Source organism: Ochotona princeps, chromosome 1 (assembly GCF_030435755.1).
Source record: "Ochotona princeps isolate mOchPri1 chromosome 1, mOchPri1.hap1, whole genome shotgun sequence".
Classification (NCBI taxonomy): Eukaryota; Metazoa; Chordata; class Mammalia; order Lagomorpha; family Ochotonidae; genus Ochotona; species Ochotona princeps.
In genome coordinates, this window is record NC_080832.1 from 57,795,283 (window position 1) to 57,816,965 (window position 21,683).

Here is a 21,683-nt window from a genome sequence, read left to right on the forward strand (position 1 = left end):
GCTCAGCTATAGCCATGGTGGTCATTTGGGGAGTGAAGCAGCAGATGGAAGTTCTTTCTCTCTCTCCTCTCTGTAAATCAGTCTTTCAAAATAATAATAATAATAATAATAAGCTAAAACAAGTTAAAAAATTATAAACCTTCCAAACCTTCCATCCATCTTAGGAAGTTAAATTGGATCTGCCAGTGTAAATGTAAGCATTTGTGTGTTGCTCACCTATTGTTCTTACTTGATGTATTTTACCCTAAATATCTGAATTGTAATATGAAATTACAAACTTAAGTGTGTTTATGGGAAGTGCTTGACATTTAGAACTTAAACATCTATTATTCGAATACATATAGGCTTGCTTGTTTGTAAATTTTTCAACATGGGTTATGCAACTACGGATTAGAAAAATTTGCAAGTTTTTTTTCTTGTTTCAAGTTGTTTAAAAGGAATGCAGTTGAATATTCCACCACTTGTGGGCTACATCGTTGTCTTTTTAAGTGTATATTCAGGCAAGAGTATATGCTGGCTAGAAAATTGCTGGAGTTTCCATTAAGCATTTGTTGTTACAACAACTGCTTACTCATTTTCCCCTAAATTTGTATGCTTTTACTATTATGGTAATTTTCCTCCTAATGGGAAATATATTAGCTTTGCTTTTCTTGTGTATTCTGTTTAGAATTTTCATAGTGCTCAGTGTGCATGCATTTTAATTTTCTTTTTGTAAAGTGGTTTTATAAATAAATCATTGAATATGATTTGCTTCAATGGATTATATGTAACATTACTTGGATTGTTCTTAATATTGGATATAGGGTATTGACAACTTGGTATTATCTGTAGGGTTTCCAATGTTAAAGACTTGTATAATGTTTTCTTTAATTTTAGATTTGCTTATGTATAGTAGGAAAAATACATGTATATTATAAAATGAACAAACTGTGTAATTCTGAGCTATTTAGATCATCTGGGATATGATGTTCCTTTCCTATCAGAGTGGAAGGTGACTAGGCTAGAAGCAATGTGTCTTAATTACAATTCACAAGGAAGGGCCAATGTATGTAAACAAAGAATCAGCCTTCACCTTGACTTAGCTTTGATTTTCCTTTACTGGACTCCAGGTAGGCTCCCCAAAGCCCCTTTCCAGACCCAACCTCTAAAATGCCCTTCGTATATAAGAACTACCACTCTTCACAAATCATGTACCCACTACTCACACTAAGACTCAAAGCTGCACCTCTGATAGAATCTCAGCCCCTTGAGATACCTACTTGAGAATGTTCAAGACTGTTGAGAGAATTTACTGTTCCAGCCCAAACCTATAACCCTGGCTTGTATTGTCATCCAAATATTATTTTAGACAATGCACAAATGTCAATATTCCCTCTGTCTGTTTATAAATATCTTCTCCCATCTTGTCATATCCTTGTTAAGAACTAGAGAACCATCCTTTTTGAAATGCACCCTGGAAGAAAGACAGAATTCCTCTTTCCAAATCTTCGGAGGGTAGGTGTCAAGCTTCCCATGCAGCAGTTAGCACGTATGTGGCCCAGTCTCACTCACCCATCTGTTTTGTTGTTGTTGTTGTTTGTTTGTTTGTTTGTTTCATAGGCTCTGGGATCCTCCCAAGCCTTTCCCTCATATTGAATTCCTCCATATTGTTACAATAGTACAGTTCATAACCGGTCCTGATTCCTTCTTTGTGGACATGGACCATGCAGAGAGTTCAGCATCTTATTGTCCAGATAAATTCAACAGTTTAATTGGGAGACCATCCTTGGTATGAAAATAGAGCTGGCAGAATATCATCCCCTCCAATGAAAAGCTACAACACAACTTCAACAACAGGAAGAAACATGAAAATGTACAACATCATGAAGTTAATTGACATGGTACTGAGTGACCAATATGTTGCAAAATGCAAGTTCTTAACCACATTCTGTAACTACTTCATTGACACCTCACTAAGGTATTGAAGATTTCTCTACACACCCCTCCTAAAATTGCTCTTCTCCTCAATCATTAACATATGGTTTGTTAGAGTTATAAACCTGTTTGAACTATCCTAAAATTTGTGAAGTTCAATAAAAATCATGTTTGAACACTATAAGCTGCTAAATATAAAAATGAAAATAGATACGAGACAGCTGAATAGTATCCTATAACTATTTTAAGGTTTATAGCAGCCAGTTGTATATGACCCCTCTGTTTTAACTCCATGTTTACCTTCCTTCAGTTTTTTTACTTTTATCACATTCTGCGAAAAAAAACAAAACAAAATACCTTTCAGCCTCCCATTTCAATAGAGTTGAACTCAATTCATACCAAAGTCTTTGTCTTCTAATCAGTACTCTGAATAAAACCTTCCTAAACCTTTTTAACAAGGGTTTAGGACATCATTTCTTGGATAATGGGAACCTCAGTCACCTTTGATTACCTTCCAGATCTGTATTTTGGTCAATTATACAGAAGCTGTTGTCAGTTTTCCCACTTATGGCCATCCCTCAACCTCTTGGGTTAAGGTACTTTTCACTGTTAAGCAGATTACCAGGATAGCTTATCCTTGCAAAATGCCTGTTTCTGTGGATTCACAAACAACTGATCTCAATGAGATGAAGGGCATGCTCCCTCATTCCTTACTGCTCCTGCTCCTGATTGGTTCACAGCTGAAATCCTGGCAGCCTTGCTGTTTTTCTAAATATGAAATACTTAATGTATATTCCTGATTCAAGATGTTTGTGCTTCTTCTTCCTCTTTCTGGAGTGATTTCCTCCACATATCTCAACAGCTTTTATAGCTTCTGGTTTTAGGTATAGTGAATTTTTTTTCTTCCTGGATCACTCATAGTAAAAGTAATCCCTTCTTGTTGTTTATTGTTATTCCTTGTTTTTATTATTAAAATTGCAATTCCATCCTGATTAATTCCTTTCACCATTCCAGAGCGAGACTCTTTATGGGTCACCTTCATCCAGATCACTAGAATTCCCCACTAACACGCCACCTAGTTACAGTCATGTGCAATAACTTCCCCTGGCAACAGTGATCTTCAGCTTGGAGTGGTAAGTATACTCAGAACACAACGGGCCTCATCAACGTTTAAGATCAAGGTTAGAGGGCAATATTGCAAATCTAGTGGTCCAAGAGATAGGTACCAAACATAATTTCTAAAATCAATATTCATGACAGGTTTAATTGAGGAGAAGGGGCTTGGTGGGCACTGTCCCAGTGAGGCAGATTGTGAGGTCCTTCCAGTATCATATTTGGTTAGTTTACAATGCCCAGTAGGGATTGCAATTAGCTCATGTGTCCTGCTGGGTCTCAGTCATATTAGTGAGTCACTTCTTAATAAACAGTGCCAACCATAAAGCACTGGGACTTGTTCTTCCATGCAGTCTTTCCTTGGATTCTCATTTATATTGAGTCTAATATTGTGCCCAACTGTGCATTATTTGACTTCATATTGTAAGGAAAATTCGTTAAATGTCAGATTCTCAAGCACTGCTAAGGCCATAAAACAGAGTACTTAAAGCCGCTCTCTTATTTTATAAAGGCTTATCGTGATTTTATTTCTTTCCTGTCTCCTCTGACTTGTCCAAAGTGGCAGTCTGTGATGCTGGTAGGACATTAGCAATAGAAGACATCTATGCAAGCTTGCTGCATTTGGGAACTCAAACATGCATGTGATCCTGAAGCTGAGTCTTGACTTAATGCTAGCGTGGTTAAAAGTTCATTGTTTTAAGTCTAACTTCTGCTCTCTTATTTAGTTTTCCACTATGAGAGTTATGACATTTATTATTTTTCCTTTACATTGTTCCAGATATGATAAGGCTCAGAGAGATATTTGAAACTCTGAACAATGTAGGCCAGCTCTTATGGTAAAAATAATTTAACTATTTTCTGTGATTTTTGGTTTTGTATTGCAATGGGTAAAGCTAACTCTTATGTTTTAGCTACCTTGGATTAATTGGTAATTATCTGATTTGTAAATATGAATTGATGAAAAATAAAACTTGTGAATGTGACTTTGGGATCAAAGGTTATTTATTCCAAGACTTTAATTGGATTAGAAGCTTATAGGACATCACTACAAATGATATTTTTTGATGCATTTAGGTTTTAATATGCAGAGGTACATCAAAAACATTACAGAAAATAAAATTAAGGATACGTTTACTTTGACAAAAAAGCACCTTGGAATATACACATAAATTGTTCATACAGTAATTTCCACTAAATTTTAACAGTTGTTCATTTTCTTTAAAAAGAGAGAGAGAATCTTCCATTGATTGGTTTACTCCCCAAACGCTTCTAACTGTCCTGGCTGGCTGAAGACAGAATACAGGAACTCTATCATGTTTTCAAAGTGCGTAGTAGGGATCCAGGTAATTAAGATCTCGCCTGCTGCTTCCCAGGATTCATGATCAGAAAGCTGGATAGAAACCAGAACAGCCAGTGTCCAAATCTGGTACTACAGTATTGGATGCAGGTCCCATATGGTGGCTTAGCCCATGCGCCACAATATGTGCTCTCTGTGAGTTTTATGAATATTTATTACATGTGCAGAAGTAAATATTTTGAAATGACACTAAATATTTTGTATTAAATGTTGAGATAGCTAAAAAGAATCTGTTCTTTTGATAAGATATTAATAGATGAGTGACACTTAGAAAACATTGGCAGATCATTAAAAACAAGTCATTGTAGATTATTTCAAATGGAATGTGAAATATTTATAAGGTTTCATTCCCCACCCCCAAAGCTATGTGCTCTGCTGTACATTTTAGGCAGCATAAATAGTTTTCTTTCTATACACTAATAATATTATTATAAATTTATTTCAAATAGCAATCATAGAGGGGAAATAGCTGGTTAATTTGATGTATGATGGATAGTGAATGCTACTTTGCTTGCAGTTAATGAGGCATGTTGTAGTAAACTTAAAGGTCTGGACTGCTGTAAAATTAGTTGCTATTTACTTGCATGATGCTTTTTGACATGACTTTGGTTTCACTGCACATATTTTTCATGAGTACTTGAGAAATGGCAGAACAGATGATGTTCGACAGCATAGAAGCTTGCTCTGAGCTTTATTTGTTGTTCATTCAGTAGGCACGTATTTTGTGAATAATCTAGAAATGACTGCAACTGACAGTCTTATTGTTTAATTCACTCTCATTTGAAATATGAATACAAAACATTTTGATACTTCTTCTAGAAACCTTAGGGAAATAGGATTAAGAATATTTTAAAGCAAAACAGACAGAAATAGGGCCAATACTTGCCATTTATGATGTTGAAACTTTATTTCCGATTCACTAATACGCACTCATTAAAGTAAATAATGACAATCCAGGAGCAAATGTTCTCAATCTGTTTCATTTATAATCATCTAGGTAAATTTGTAAAGACTGCCAGGGCATTAGCTAAATCCCAAGGATATCATGTTTGTGCTGAAGACTTCAGGTAAAAGAGAAGTGGCAAGGAAAGGCACCCGCATCACATTAATTAAATACAAAAGCAGAGGGTTAGTTACAGAGCTTGATCAGAGGCAATGAGAAAGTCAAAGACTGTCTGACTTCACATAATTAATATTTGTTAGGCAATAAAAGGATTGGAAGAAAAAAATTTAGATTTAAGTTAAACAATTTGGTCCCGGCATCATTAAAAATAAGCTCCCACCTGTTTCTAATTTTCTTGTTGATTGCAGAGGTTATTGGTTGTTTGAACAGCAAGGAATCAAGGAGCTTTTAGAAGAGTGTGCAAAAGAAAGCTCAAGGAAGGAGTCCTGTCTGTTAGTGAGTGAGGGATGTTGATCAGCATGCCGGTGCAGTCTCTGATGAACGTGTGTGACTATCAGTTCACAGGGCACTCATTTGTGTGTGCAAGGCAGCAGTGTAAATCCATTATTTAAAATTGCACCAAGAACTTCAATGACCTTTATGAAAAGACATAATACTTTGCAAGTCTTGACCTAATGATTTTAAAGGTAGACTATCAAATTCTACCAAATTCTACAAATCTCATTAAAATTTGTATTCAATTATATTAACCATGTTCTGATATAAATAATCCTGTTCCTTTTGTACACAAATTTCCACATTTTTTGAGAGCAGAAAATAATAGCTATCATAAATTTAGTATTAACAATGAACTAGATATTCTTTTCATATGATGTCCCATTGATAATCACAGAAAACCCTACCTGTAGGGGATCTTTGTCCTAAAGTTATAGATGAGAAACCAAGTCTTAGTCCTATCTCAGGTGAAGAACTCAGGGTTAATATGCATAGTTTTAGCTTTAATAGTCTCTCAGTGTTCCTGCCCCTGGCATACTTAAAAGGCCAATTTGAACTTGCAGCAACCTAGGACTGAGACCTAAAAATTTTGTTTTGCAGGTTTTTATTAATGCCTATCCCATCCATTGGGTTTTATTGTTTGTAATTCTTTAAAGATCAACAGTGACTGCTCTGTCACCTCCAATGGAGAATTACTATTATTTCCCAGTGCAGAAAGCAATAACAAAAATGTAATTTTTTTCATCCACCACTAATATTCAGATACTAATTGATGGTCCTGAGTTTGTCATTTCTAGAGAAATTCTGTGTTAATACTATGTAATATAGCCAGTAATAATATGTACCGGATGACTTTGAAAAAATAATGCTTAATCAATGTTTAATCCTTATAATAAAGGTTGAATTCTTAATGGTAGAGTTAAAGAGTGAGACAGACACTGAAGTAGGAGCCAGCCAGTGGCAAGCAGCACTATCCGAGCGGGCCAACCACTGCTTTTTTTCTTTTTTCTTTTCTTTTCTTTTTTCTTTCCTTTCCTTTTTATTTTTTCTTTTCTTTTTTCTTTTTTCTTTTGCATTACTTTGAAATAGGTGTACTTATTTCTCTTTGAATTACACTTTAAATTTTCACCTATATACTTGTAAATATTTATTATTTTTTATTGGAAAGGCGGGTGCTCACCTTGGCAGCATGTATACTAAAATCAGAATGATACGGAGAGGATTATCATGGACCTTGCGCAAGGATGACATGCAAATTCATGAAGTATTCCATATCTTTCTTAGAAAAATGAAAAAAAAAGGACAGGCAGATTTACAGAGAACAGGAGATACAGACAGAAAGATCTTCTGCACTCTGGTCCGCTCCCTATGTGGCTACAACCTCCCATGCTGCACGGAGCCAAAGCCAGGAGCCAAGAGACTTTCCTGAGTCCCAAGGCTTTGGGCCTTTTCTGTTGCTTTCTCCAGGCCACAGACAGGGGGCTGGATGGGAAGTCGAGCAGCCAGGATATGAACAGGTGGCCACATGGGATCCCGATGTATGCAAGTCTAGGAATTTAGCCACTACGCTATTGTGCTGGACCCATTTGTTTATTTCTATGACAAATGTATGTAAATGTAGCTATGTTCACCAATATATCTTTTCAATATTTCCGTGATTATCCATAATCTTATATATTCTTATGGTGTCTTTTAAGTATTTTAATAAAAGATCTAATTGAATTCATTACTTTCTGTTTCCTCTTTTTTTTTTTTTTTTTGAGTTGTGGACAGTTTTCGATCTTATTTAGTATTAAAAATTCTGAAGAGCACATTTCTTCTCCCATGAGTAACCTGCTCGTTCTGTTGCGGAAGTGGGGTCAGACCTGATTCTCTCTTCTAATCTGTGGCTTTCTTCAGTCACAAGACTGTCGGAGAGGCCCTGAACAGTTCCCAACACCTGTCTTCTAGTGCTGTAACCCACCTTTGTCTACTTCCTTCTCTTCCTTCCTCTCTGCCCTCTTTTAATGTCTGAACAGCCCGTGCTTCCTCACAATTTCTCTACACTTGAGATTTTCATCAATCACTCAAAGCAAATCTGTGTTAACATATGCCTTGTGAATTTGTTTTAGATCTTTGTTTTTATTTGATTCTCAGTACACTCAGGATGCTATCTTGTTTATGACTTTAACCACAAAGCATCACAGAAGACATACGACACTAACACTGAGCGTCCACACACAAGCTCTATCTGCAGCATCATTCTGATCCTTTTATGCATATTCCTGGCACAATGATAGATGAAAAATTTGTATGAGTAATTGTATAGTAAATATTCATCCTCAAACATCAACAGAAGCATTGACTGCATGAAAAATCTACAATGGAATAGCACAGATTAGAACAGGTGTGAAGATGAGGAATCACGATTCTAGTGGAATAACTTTTACAAATTAAGCTATCTCCAAAAAGCAAATTAAGATTATTTCCACTTTTATGAGTGGACTTTTATTTAGCATTTACTTCTATGCAAATTTTTCCCAAATGTTACTATTTACTATTCAATTTTAAAATTCATGTTTACATGTACATGAAAGCTATCTTGGGGAACAAGATTTGCTTGGGATAGTCGATTTCTGCACCCCTTTTTAAGCCAAACTCAGGTCAGCTACTTAGGACTTTTTCTGAATTGTAAGAAAAACAAGGTATCCCTGAACTTAATACAGATACATGTAAATCATCAATGTTGTTCATAAGAAAATGGAAGGTTTAAGACAAAATAAATTGTTAAAGGGCCTATAGTTACTAAGCAAGTCAGCTGGCATTTATGTCTAAAAATGCCAACATTGAACTTATTTTGTATGATAATTGTGTCATTCTTCTGACTTTTTCTGGTTATCTATTCATTGTGAGGACAATGCAGTTGAGTAACGCATGCTGTTTGGAAATAGCCTGGATTTATTACAGAGCAATATCATTTCTAGCGCTTAGACTTTTCCAAATTAAGCAAAAAAGACACTCTACAATGAGTTGATCAGGATCAGTAACTTAATGGATTATATAGTTATTTTTGAAATTCAAGGTGTCATATTATACTTTGTGGAGGAGAAAATAAACCGTGTAAGATAAAAAGAGAATAAATTGCAAATGCAAATGCATTTATTTAGAAATAAAAAGCATATAAACAATTTAATATTGAGTGATGTTGGGTAATTCTATTGATATGAATACATTTACTGATGTGAATATGAAGCAGAGGAGAGAACATTTTGAAGGTCTCCTTTTTTTTCTGAAGGTCATTCATTAACAAAGCAAAGTGGTGCTTCTGAGAAGTCTAAATGGCACATAAATATCGAACAGAGTATTCAAAGTTATAGGATAGCATTTGTCTCATGTTTATTTCCAATTTTGAAGTGGAAATTTTCAAATTTTGTGGGTAATTATGTATTCTTATAAAAATTTTACGTTTTAAAAAATTTCTTCAGTTAACTTCAGAAAGAAAATATACAAGATCAATCAGGAAGGCTTACGAAAAAGAAATATATCCTGCTAAGTCTTCTCAATATTGAGTTTCTGAGGAAATTTTACGTGGAATTCTCCAGACAGAATCTCGAGGATGAGTATCAGCCACTATTTTATATTATAATAATAAAATCAAAGACTATTTGGAAAGTTTTACGGCAGTAACACTGAAAAGCTTAGCTTTTCAACCAAAACTTAAATAGTTTTGAACCAAATAAACTTATCTTTTCATTCTGTTTTCCATGAGCATTTTGAAGTATGTTCATTCATACTTCACCAAAAATACTTTTTTTTTTCCCCCAGTGGAACAGACACAATGAATCACCTGCTAGTTAACATGCAAATATAACAAGTTATTTAAATATAGCACGGGAGAAACTTATAATAATAGATTCAGGAGGAAAAAACAAGCAAGCATTGACCTGAAAGACTTAGTATCACCAACAAATCTAAGCTATTACACAGTCTAAGGACCATGGGACTTCATATCAGCATGCCAGGAAATGCAATGCACTGTTCATGGTATGTGCATTATTAAAAACATGTTTAATTTAATTTATTTGAAATGAAATCAGAGAGAGAATGAAAGAGGAAGAGAGGAAGAGAGAGATTCAGAAGGAGAGGAGGGATGGAGAGAGAGAGAGTTTTTAATCACGTGGTGCATTCCCACAAGTGACTTGGGCAGCTGGTTCTGAGGCAGGATGTGAGGGTGTGGCCAGGAGTCAGGAGCTCCATCTTGGTTTCCACCATGGGTAGCAAAGGGTCACATATTTAGACTATGCTCCATTAGCTTCTCAGGATGTATTATTACCTGCAAGCTAAATCAGGAACAGAGCTTCTGGGAGAGGAATCAAATCTCCAGTTTGTGATGCCAGTGCACAAGCAGCATGTAAACCATCTGCACCATGGCACCACCCCCAAGTAGGGTGTGGCACTGCATGAAAGCTACAGGGTTGCTATCAGTCTTCCGTCCAATCTTTTGATAAGTTTCTGCAAAGGGCAAAGAAGACACCAGAGAACTTTCAGAATTCTAAAGGTAAATGGCAATCAATTTAAATTTGGAAGTCTCCCTTCAACAGGTGCAATAAATGAGGCAGAAACATATGAGTCAACCACTGTCTTGAATATTTCAGCCAGAAACATAAGGGATGTTTGTTTTTATTTGTATATACCAAGCTATAATTGAAAGAAGCCTTAGCAGGTATTAAAATTTAGAGATAATCAGGGGATGTTAGCAATGTATCACATGGGGACTAGCAAACATCAAATGAGCTGTCTCAGGAAGTGTGGAAAGTTAGTTAACGGCAAGTGTTTGGTGTAGAGACGCACAGTGTTTGGGATTCCTGCACCTGAGTGTCTGTGTTCCAATTCTCCACTGCTCTTAATTCTAACTTCCTTCTAATGCACAGTCCAGAGAAAGAAGATGATAACTTAAATAGTTGGCTTTCTGCCTTTTACACTGGAAACTTAGGTTGAGTTTTTGGCTCCTATTCTGGGCCAGGACCCATCCTGGAAATTAAGGCCATTTGTGAAATGAACCAGCAGATGAGGAATATCTTTCTGTCTGCCATACTGCATTTACAATAAAGTAATTAAAATAAAATAAAAACAAATTTAAAAAAGAGTGACTACGTAGTTACATACAGTAATTCCCAAGGATGATTATAAATATCTCTAGCTGGACTTAAGAATGCAAAAACAGATAAGATTGTTTTTATGAGCAAGAGTGGACGAGTTGCAGTTATCTTTGCTCCTGAGCTTGTATCTGATATAGAGTAAGCAATAGAAGGAAATACCACTTCTTCACTAACGTGACAGGACTTTTGGTACTTATAGATTAGATGTATTGCTCAAGAAATATTGACTCTAAGAACCAAAACATATATATATACATATACATATATGCGAACACATGTTTGTATTCTTAGAAAATATGTTAAATATATTACATATTAAATATATGCCATAAATTATATATAATATGTTTAATATTAAAGATACATTAAACCTTCTAAAAGGTCTAACATAAAATATTCTGTTATTCTTAGAAAAAAGTAACATTTTAACAAATTATTTCTAGCTTTGAGAAAATCCAGACAGCTCTCTCAGATGTTGACTGAAGCCTAACTTTTGAGCAATTTTGTGTGAAAAGAAATCTTCGTTCTGCTGAGGTTTAAGTTTCGGTGGAGGCTGTTTTTGCTGTTTTTGCTCAGGCAGGTGATGGCTTATGAGCTCGTTTGTTTTCACAAAGGCTCTCTGATCTACCTCTTTTCTGGAAGCAGTTTAGAGAAACCTTGACAGGCCATCCTGCATCCCACAATTGGGATGATCTTAAATCTTACCTGTTGGAAATACTGAGCTGATCTAAATGTGGATGTACAAATGACTCTCCTCTATGCTGATTTCATTTCATTTGAATAAATTCCCACAAATGGTATAGCTATATCACATGATGAATCTGTTTTCCAGTCTCTGAAGACTCTCCAAACTCTCTTCCCTAATAATTGTTCTAGTTTCATTTTCCCCAAATCCTCACCAGAATTTATTATTTCTTGAGTCTATGTTTAAGTTTTTTAGTATTTAAGAACCTGCACTGTAGTAGATTTGGTTATTTTAAAAAAAAACAGTCTTTTGTGATTTGAACCTTTAGGCAACCTCAAATAAAGTGAATGCAAGAGTTATTTTTTGAAGATTAGCAATTCTGGAATATCTTTTTCTGTTATTTTCTTACTACACTACTTTAAGAACTGACATGACATTTTGGTTCCTTTTTTTCCATCTTGCCAAGAACAAACTGTATTTCATTTACAAAGATAGTTGATAAAATGGAGAGAAAATTCCAATCGGGTCTACATTGCATTCTTGTGCTCAATAAAGTGGCATAATCCTGAAGAATAGATGGATTATCCTTTCAAAGATGCCACCCGTTGCACTCACTGATTGTAATGCAAGGAACATGATAACTAGCAGACTATATGGATGCTCACTGAAACATGTCATGTGGAAGCCTATAAAATTTTTGATGGGGAGCTTCCTAACAAAAGACTAATGTGGGCATGACAGCCAAGGATCACAAGGTGTTAAAGAGAAAAAAATTAGGTATCTCTTTAGAATTACATATAGCTGACCTATGAAAAATTTACAATTGCTTTTAAGAACGAAGTTATGATTCTCCAAATACATATGAGGGCACTACTGGTAGTCACCACGCCATGCCGGTGATGGAGCTGGTGTGAGGGTGGAATATACCCAGAGAAAAGAAAGACCACAGAGATGGAAAAGAAGAAGAAAAAGCACAAGAAAACAAAACAGGCTCTCTAGATTCAGCTGGTCTAAATTTCTCCCGGACAAATTACATAAACCAATAAAATTGTTTCATTTTAAAGGAAAAATAATAAAGTATTTGATGATCAATTTTACATTAGTGTTTGATATCTAGTCAAGATTTTTTTATTGTCTTACAGAACAGCTAAGTATTCTGCAGCTCATTCTTGAGAAACACTCTCATCCAATGTTGGTTATTTTAGCTTTTTATTAATTTATTAATTTAAGGAAATTCAACTCAATTGAAAAAGTTTATGAGAGAAATATCCAGGGCTAGGATTTTCTCTGCATTGCAAGGCAGATTCAGTTAAAAAAAAAAATCATTGAACTACGATTACCACACAAAAATCCTCTTTCCATTAGAAACATATTTACTTTTTCTGGATTTATGTCATTCGCTCTGAATCCCCTCAATCTTAATGGTTAATGCTGTTATTAGCAACCCACACCTTCTATAACTAATTCCTCTCCTGAAGTATAAACATCTATCTTCTTGCAATATTATCATTACATGCCATTTGATATGTATGGCATGTCAATATACAATTTCCTTAAGTGTAACTTCAGGTTAAAGTCACATTGAGAATATAGTACATATATTATATTTTACCAAATTGATTTCATCAAAATATATTACCAGTATTTTTTAAAGATTTATTTATTTGAAAGGCAGAGTTATAGAAAGACTCTGAGACAGAGACACACAGAGAGAAAGAGAGAGAGAGAATGGTAAGAGACACACACAGAAAATCTTCCTGCTCTGATTCACCACTCAAATGGCCACAGTCGCTGGGCTGTGTGAGGCTGAAGCCAAGAGCCAGTATCTCCAACCAGGCCTACCATATGAGCATAGGGGCCCAAGGACTTCAGCCATCTTCTACTCTTTATCTAGGTGCATAAGCAGCGAACTGGATCAGCTGAACAGCAGCCGGGGTTCAAAGTGGTGTTCGTATGAGATGCAACTTCTCCTGGCAACAGAACCTGCTATGTAATGGCACTAGTTACTAGCAACTAATATTTTTAATTCAAAGGATTATTCTATTAAGTTTGTAAAAGACTTATAAACTAGCATTTCAAAATATTTTTGTAACAGAAGTTAAAAAATTGCACTCTGTCATAAATCTATAATGATCAATAGCTCAATTGTGAAATGTATTATCAAATCTCCCACATGAGTTCTGATTTCTATATGGGCATATTTTTCAAAACTTGAAGATGATAAATCACAAACCTGGCTTTCTGGTTTGAGGTGACTTAGAAGATCTACATGTGACAATATCAGTTATTCCAATGAGTTAAAATGTAAGGGAAACATGTAATTTTTTTTACTATTATGTAAAAGTGCCACATAATTGTATCTGGTACAAGTTGTTGGATCTGAACTCAGTCTGGAGCCAATAGTAAAACTTTGCTCAATCTGTGACTCCTTTGCATCCTCTTTATCTAAACTAAGAAAATAATTTCATTGGCTTACATCTTTAAATGTATAACATAGAAGCAGAATTGCTCCTTTGGCAGGGTCTGGCCTTTTCTTCTGATGGAGACTGACTGTACTGTAACCAGAAGCCTCTAATCATATGACTGAGTCATTTCAAGTCAAGAAGAATTGAGCTTTCTGGGAGAAGCACTACAAAATTAGTCATCGAAACACTTACGCAACTGTCTTAAAGTATTGAAAAGGAACACTTGGGATATACAGGAATATTTCCTGTACACATTCCACTGCTGAAAGTTTATTCTAGGGACATAAATGTGACCAGATGCAAAGATGAATACATTAATTTCTGTAACAGTGCTAATTTTAGCAGTTTAAAAAAACCCATAACTAATAACATACAGCCATGGAAATGGTATTTTACTTATTTTATTTTTGATACTAGTCCCAGTTTGATGTTTTGCCATAATTTAAAAATATAACAATTGATCTCACACTTGGGAATGAACACTTAAGGATTACATAAAACTGTCTTATACAGATTTAAACCAGATGGATTTTGTGATTTTGGTGAACATCTATAATGCTTGTCATGGTCAAATTACATTCAGCCTAAGCATTTAATCTCAGTGCAACTATAGTTACATAACTATTTATATGTGATTTTTTGTGAGTACTGCATAGTGAAGTTGTAAGTCAAATAACCAGAAAACTATTCCAGCATGATTAAGAATGAGGAAAAGCATTTTTAAGTTACTCAGAAGTCTGAAATAATTTATGAAACTATCACAGACATATGAAGGTAAGTTAATCTTTTTATAAATGCCATGTAGTACAGTCTCCATTCTCGGTACTGCCGCTATGAGGCACCAGAAAATACCACATTTTTAAATAAATTAAATTGCATCATAGTGTTTTTTATAGATATCTGTATATATTTACTCGCAAGCACATGAATGTAAATGATGAGGACATACCTGTATGTCAATGATTTTTGAAGACAATATTATTTAGTAAAAATACATTATGAGATTTGAGAGAATGTGTTCTTTTAGTCAAAGATTATATTTGATATTTGGCATTTCAGAATGTGCAAATAAGTGAAAATCTTTGAAATTGAGATATACAGTAAACTGACTAAATTTTTTATTTTCATACAAATATTGCCACTGTTATATTTATTGGAAAAGTGTCACAGTCAAATTTTGTATAAGTCAAATTTTTCATGAACTTCATAAATTTTAAGTTCAACTTTTCTTACATTATTTTAAATGAAATAAGCCATTGTTGGTTCATAAATGCAAAGACCCACCGAGCCTTTCGGTGATGCTTTTTCTTGATCTTAAGGGATGCTTAAGTTCTATCAGCCTTCGGAACAAAGTCTTCCATCCAGATAGACAAGGGCTCATTGATAGCTTGTGCTTTTAAAGAAAAAGCAATGAAGCAGACAGAATACCAGGCTATAAACCTATGCATATTTGCCACAGATGATTTGTGGAAAATAACAGCATGACTTAAAGAGCTCACAGTGTAGTGACCCTGGAGTCTGAGGTCAAATTCTGCAGGCAACAGTCTATGAGTGAGCAAAAGTCTAAGACCAAAGTTGAAACCTGTGGGTAAGGGTTCAGCGCTGGGCAGTGGTCCAGCAATTGTCCAAGGCTACAGGACTGTGTGCTTTAAGATGTCCTTGAGACAGCCACATATTGACCTCTGTACATGGGTCACACTGTTGCTTCCTGATCATCAAGCATTAGCTACCTAACATCAACATGGGATGTAACTAATGATATTTGTGCTCCATCAGTTCCTGTCATTTGACTCCCCACGCATTTCAATAAAAGAAGGTCAGCCTTCTTCCTCAGAGAAAGGGGCTTCCCTCTTGCTGTCCACATTATTGTAGGCCTGTCTCTTTGTTATTACCTCAATTGCACATCGCCCCCTCTCCAACTTTGTTCATGTCATGATGTTAGTTGTAATATTGGTGAAAGAAAAATGTAGCAAAATAAAGTGAGGTCTTATTTTGGATATTTTCATGAAGTGCTTTGCGATTATATGGTGTTTTTGACTGTAAGGATTGACTAATATTTGTTAGTGCTGGGAGCCTTTGAGGGAGGACAAAGCCATGTCATAAAGTGTGGAATCAAGAATGAAGAGAAACAGAAAAAAGTGAAAGTTTGTACTGGTTAGAGGTAGACTTTTCACAATTAATGTATGGGATAGTAGAACAAGAAATATGGAATCTTCCTTATGTAATTTTTTGTCATGGACTTTTGATCCAAATTCCAAAATTCTTGGTGTTAAAATGGTGATTAGCCCTAACATCCAGCCTGTGTCAAGGAAGATTAGGAAATGAATCCATTCTAAAAGAAAACACAGCTTACCATATAAAGATGATTCTTTGTAGGAACTACTGTCTCCCAGAGCTGCACCCAGAGAGTCATGGTTGGAATGCAGGTGAAAAGCAGTAGGAAAGTACACAGCATGGACAGGTGCAGAGCAAAAGGTGTGTAAGAGGGAAGTTGTTGTCGCCTGTTGCTGTGTAGTCTCTAAGAGCGCATGCTTTTCAACAATGAAAGCAATTTCTGTGCTCACTGAGAAAAGCAGAGGAATGTTGGCATACTCACTGTATTCTGTGTACAAAAAAATGTAACACATAATCAGCATGGGTAAGTACTGAAACGAACAGACACATTGGAAACTGAAATCAAATGCCTAATGCTGAAGAACATCCACTTGTGGGAGATGATTTCTCCAGATGCACCTTATTCGGACAGCTCCTGTCTACTTCCGTTGTTTCGCACTCACACCCCTGCAGTGGGAATAGATGTGAAATGGGAAGGGATGTCCAGGAATGAGAGCTTCATGGCAGTTGACTCACGGATACTAAATAGATGGTCCTCAGGATTAGCAAAAAAACAAATCTAATATTTCGTATTTTTTAGGACCAGTATTACACCGTTTTGTGTATGCAGGTTGGGTCTCTGTGCTGAAACAGACATTAGTTCAGTATCTTGCTTTTATATGAAGAGGATCGCATTGTTAATTCACATACATAATACCTTGGGGTAATATTCATATAATGGGACTCTTTCAGATGACTGCTTATGAGAAAACATTAATTTTATTCTGGCTATATAATATTGTTACTGTGAATAGAAATGAGTGTCTGTAATTATTTTGTGTTTTATTGTAGAGTCTCTAAACTTAAGCTGCTTTATTTGAAGTGCCAGCAAGATACGAAATCACACATTTTAAACAACAACACCTTAAGCATTTATTGCTTTCTCTTACAGAAAATAAATCTTATATCTTTAGTGCACTTTACATTTTCAAATAAACTGTGAACAGCTTCTACTTATTTACTATGAATTTATTATACTGAGGTGCATTACATATCTTTGGTAAATAATCATTTTGTGGGGTTCACTCAATTAGTCATTTTTCCAACACAACTTATCTTTATATGTTCTGTAATACTTGGTTTCTACAGACAATTATATAGTGTCTTATAAAATCATGAGGACATATATACAGCCTGTTGCTTGAAATAGATTTTGAAATAAATTAAAATCTTTGAGTTGGAGATAAAGTCACAAATATTTCATTGTACTATATAACTAAGAATGTAACAAATTATATTTAACCCAAACATACTTTCCTCATCTGAGGTGTGGTGGCATTGAGAACAAATTCTGCACCTGAAGTGCCAGCATGAGGTTATATGGGCACTGGTTATTGTCCTTGCTGCTCCACTTCTGAACAAGCTGCTTGTCTATGACCTGGTATGGCCGCAGAGGATGGTCAAGTCTTTGGGCTCCTGCAACCACATGTGAGACCTGGAGGAGGCTCCCGGCTCCCGGTTTCAAATCAGCTTAGCTCCATCTGGGAAATGAATCAATTCTGTTGTGGCTATCTCAGAAATGAATCAATGAAGGTCTCTTTCTTTCCTTCTGTATAAAACCTGCCTTTCAAATATTAAAAACAAACAAATAAAACACAAAAACACACACAAAAAACACTCTTTCCACATCTTAAAACAAAGGTTGGGAATCCTACTGCTTAATTTTTATAAGGACTTATGGAAATCATGACCTGGAGATTCACACTGAATCATTTTGTTCCGATGAATAAGAGAAGATTTCCCGAAATTTTAAGCTTGTCAAAAACATTAGTCACCTATTTAAAAATCCATTACCATGAAATGCAACTTTTAAGATGGAAATACGTTTGTCAGCATAACTTGTATACATTAAACATTCACCTCGAAAAAGCTGTTATCTATTCTGAGAACATAGATTAACTATAATTACGGTTTTATTTTAAAACCTTTGTTTATGAAAAAAATTCGTTCAGATTTATTTGTAAACATTTTTAAAGGAAATAATTATGTGCTATTTAGTCATTATTGAAACTGTGAAATAAAAAACTATCTTAAAAGGATAGAATGGCAGTCCTGAAGGATCCGTGGTGTCATTAGATGGAACCAATTCAGATATACCTAGTTATATTTCCTCTCTGTCAGAGTTTTAGTTCTGAGAAACAATCTTGAATTCATTGACAATGTTAAATAAATATGTGGTTATAGGAGACATACCTGTTAGCTCCCTGTGTTCTTAAATGTTGATCACCTGTCTCTGCTCATAATATTCATAGGCAACTCCACACCACCACATAAATATCAGTTCTGAAATGCACTGTCTTAATGAATTTATCCTGCAATATGCTGTGTGCCTAAAGGATCTTATCTCTACCCAAACAGTACAGATTTTCATTTAAATCCAAACATTACACTTTCAATTAGCATAGTAAATAGTATAATGAAAAGGTACAATGAAATAGGTAATAATAGCTTTTCCCAGACTTGCCAAATAAATGGATAATGGTTACCTTTTCGTTTCTCAACTCAGTTTTAAATCACACATCTATCTCAATAAATACTGAGTAATAGGTCTCAGAGCTGCAAAGCAAATTTCAGTTCTATGTGAAAGTTGAAAAGATTGTGCATTTTTTATGTGTGGAATTGTCTTAAGTTCAGTACTGCTATGGATTTAGTTTGAATAATAGCACAGGCTGATTTATTAAAAAGGGGAAGGTGCTTGAATGCCTGCACGCTAAAATACGGTTGTATGGAACTTAAAACCACATTGCAAGGAGTTATCAATTTACAAGTTGTTTTTTGCGCTGTTAGTGACTTTAAGATTTGCTAGTTTTTGCACATCTTACTTTTACAGCTTTCCTTCCAAATTCCTGTTTTCTTTGGTCTTTATTTTCACCAAAACATAGAGGATATGTGTTTTCTTCCTCAATTTCCAAATGAGTAAGTATACAGGATGAAAACTAAGAGACTTCTCCGTTACCCATTTCAGAATAGAACAGTCTGTCACTTCTGGTTCAATGCACTGTTCACGGTCATCTGCTTTCTTGATTCCTGAGGAAAAAGTATTTGCTGCTCTACTCTGTTTGTATATTTCCTGTGCGGATTTGGGGCCTGGAGAACAGAGTGAAGATGAGAGAAGCACACTACATGTAAAATGAAAAAAAAGAGAAATAAAACTGAAAAGTTCATTAACTCTTATTATGTAAGTCTATGTTCATATTTCTCACCTCTGAAAATACCTCAAACAAGGAAGATGGGATCCCATTGGAACATCCGTAGCCTCCTCCACAGTGTTTAGTAGGCAATACAGCAAGATTTCTTTTTTTAACACTGTGAAGAATTCAGTTTGGTCATAGAAACTACCTCATCTGAAAACTTCATGCCTCTACTCAGGTTAACAGAAAGAAGAACTCATGATCTAAGAGCAACTGTTGCAACAGAGTTTATGTAAAATACAGGCCAAGAAAAAAAACATATATAATAACATATGAAACCAAACATAATTTTAAGAATAATTTTCTAATTAATTTTTCTCTGAAAACTTCTGTCATAAAATGAAGATACCTTGTTTTAAATATTTCTCTTTTCTTCAAGCAAATAAAAAAAATGTAATAGAGAAGTATGCTTCCACCAATGATTGATCTAACATTAGATTTGGGGATTGAACCTTCACCTTTATTTACAAGAGATGATTTATGGAAGTAATCTGTATACTAATATATATGTCTCTGTTCTTAAAAAAAGAAAACCCAAAAACTCTGCAGTATTATGGCTAGTTGGTATTTCACAACTACAAAAATTGATTTGACTTCAAATATTTCTGTGGAAGAAAATATTGAATGAAGTCATTAATTATGTAATAAAAATTCATGGTTGTTATGATAGAGAAATGGGACATATAACTCAGACTGGAATTCAGGGTATGGTTAATAGATATTCAATATGTTTGTAATAAAAAATCTCTGGATTGAGACATGAATCATTTCCTAAATTGCCTCAGGAGACATGGGTTTATCTGTTCTCAGAAGGAAATCCATACAAGTTCATTCTGGAGCTATGTTGGCTCCAGAACGTAACAATTCCCTCATTGTCCTTGTTTTCATCTCCACCATCCTTCATCCTTCTAATGCTCAATTTTGCAACCTTTTTTGACAAAAAAGTTATTTGTTGGCTAAGTCAAGCCAATTTAAAGGAAGTTGTCTAAAAATGCCTTCTTAAGAAACCTGTTAATGACCAGAATTTATTAAATGCATTTTTTTATTCATCTTAATGCAGTATTCGGTTTAGACAATTTTTTTTATTTTTGAAGTATTACAGGAAACTGCTTTTGTGTCTTTTTCTTATTGCTCATTGTTGCTTATGGGATAACTTTAAATTTTCCTTAGATATTTATTTACATAAAACATGCATAACTACCATTAGTTTTTTTAATTAAAATATGTTTCTTACGGATTAAGACAACACAAGAACAAAAAAATTTATTCACAGTGAAATCATCGATTGTCAGCAGATATTGAATATCAATAATCATATTACTCTTCAAAACTTTGTTACAAAATTAGCTTTATTAATTATGTGATTTTTAACAGCAAAATTTAAGAAGTTTTCATCAATCAGAAAAAAACTTCAATATGAGAAGTCTTGGAACATTAACGTTAGGTGTAACAGCTACAGGAAAATTGTATTCAATAACAGTAATTTCAAGTTTGTTTGCTGGGGCTGGCGTGATGGCTGATTGGCAAAGTCTTCACCTTCATATCCTGCCTCGTACACTTCACATCCAATTCTTTGCTGAACGCCTGAGTAAGCAGTAGGGGACTGCCCCAAACCCTGGGACCCTGCACTGTCATGGGAGACCTCAAAGAAACTTCTGGCTACTGATTTCAAAACAGCTCTTGTACAGTTGCGGCCATTTGGGGAGTGAACCAACCGATAGAAGATGTCTGTCTTTGTCTTTCCTTCGCCTCATAAATCTGGTCTGCCTTTCCAACATAAATAAGTAAATCTTTAAACAGTTTGTTTTCTGAAATCCTTATCCACAAAAATTGCATGCATCTTTCATATGTTTATATTTCAAAATTGCTTCTCTGAACTGAATAGTCTTGGAACACCTACCTATTCACTGATTAACTTTGATTCTTCCAGCATTCCTCATTGGAGCTCATTTAGTCTATGACGACAAATTGACAGGTTCATTTCAAGTTTCTCCAATTCTCATCTTAGTAGAGACTTTCACCTGTCTTTGGACAGAAGGTTATAAATG

The 21,683-nt window shown here is 34.9% G+C and overlaps 1 non-coding gene across 1 annotated transcript; it reads left to right on the forward strand.

The window, feature by feature from the left end:
- The first annotated feature begins 6,955 nt into the window (after positions 1–6,955).
- Positions 6,956–7,062, forward strand: LOC118758386 (U6 spliceosomal RNA). Its single transcript, XR_004995682.2, has one exon. It is a non-coding gene; the product is annotated as a U6 spliceosomal RNA (small nuclear RNA).
- Positions 7,063–21,683: the final 14,621 nt, after the last annotated feature.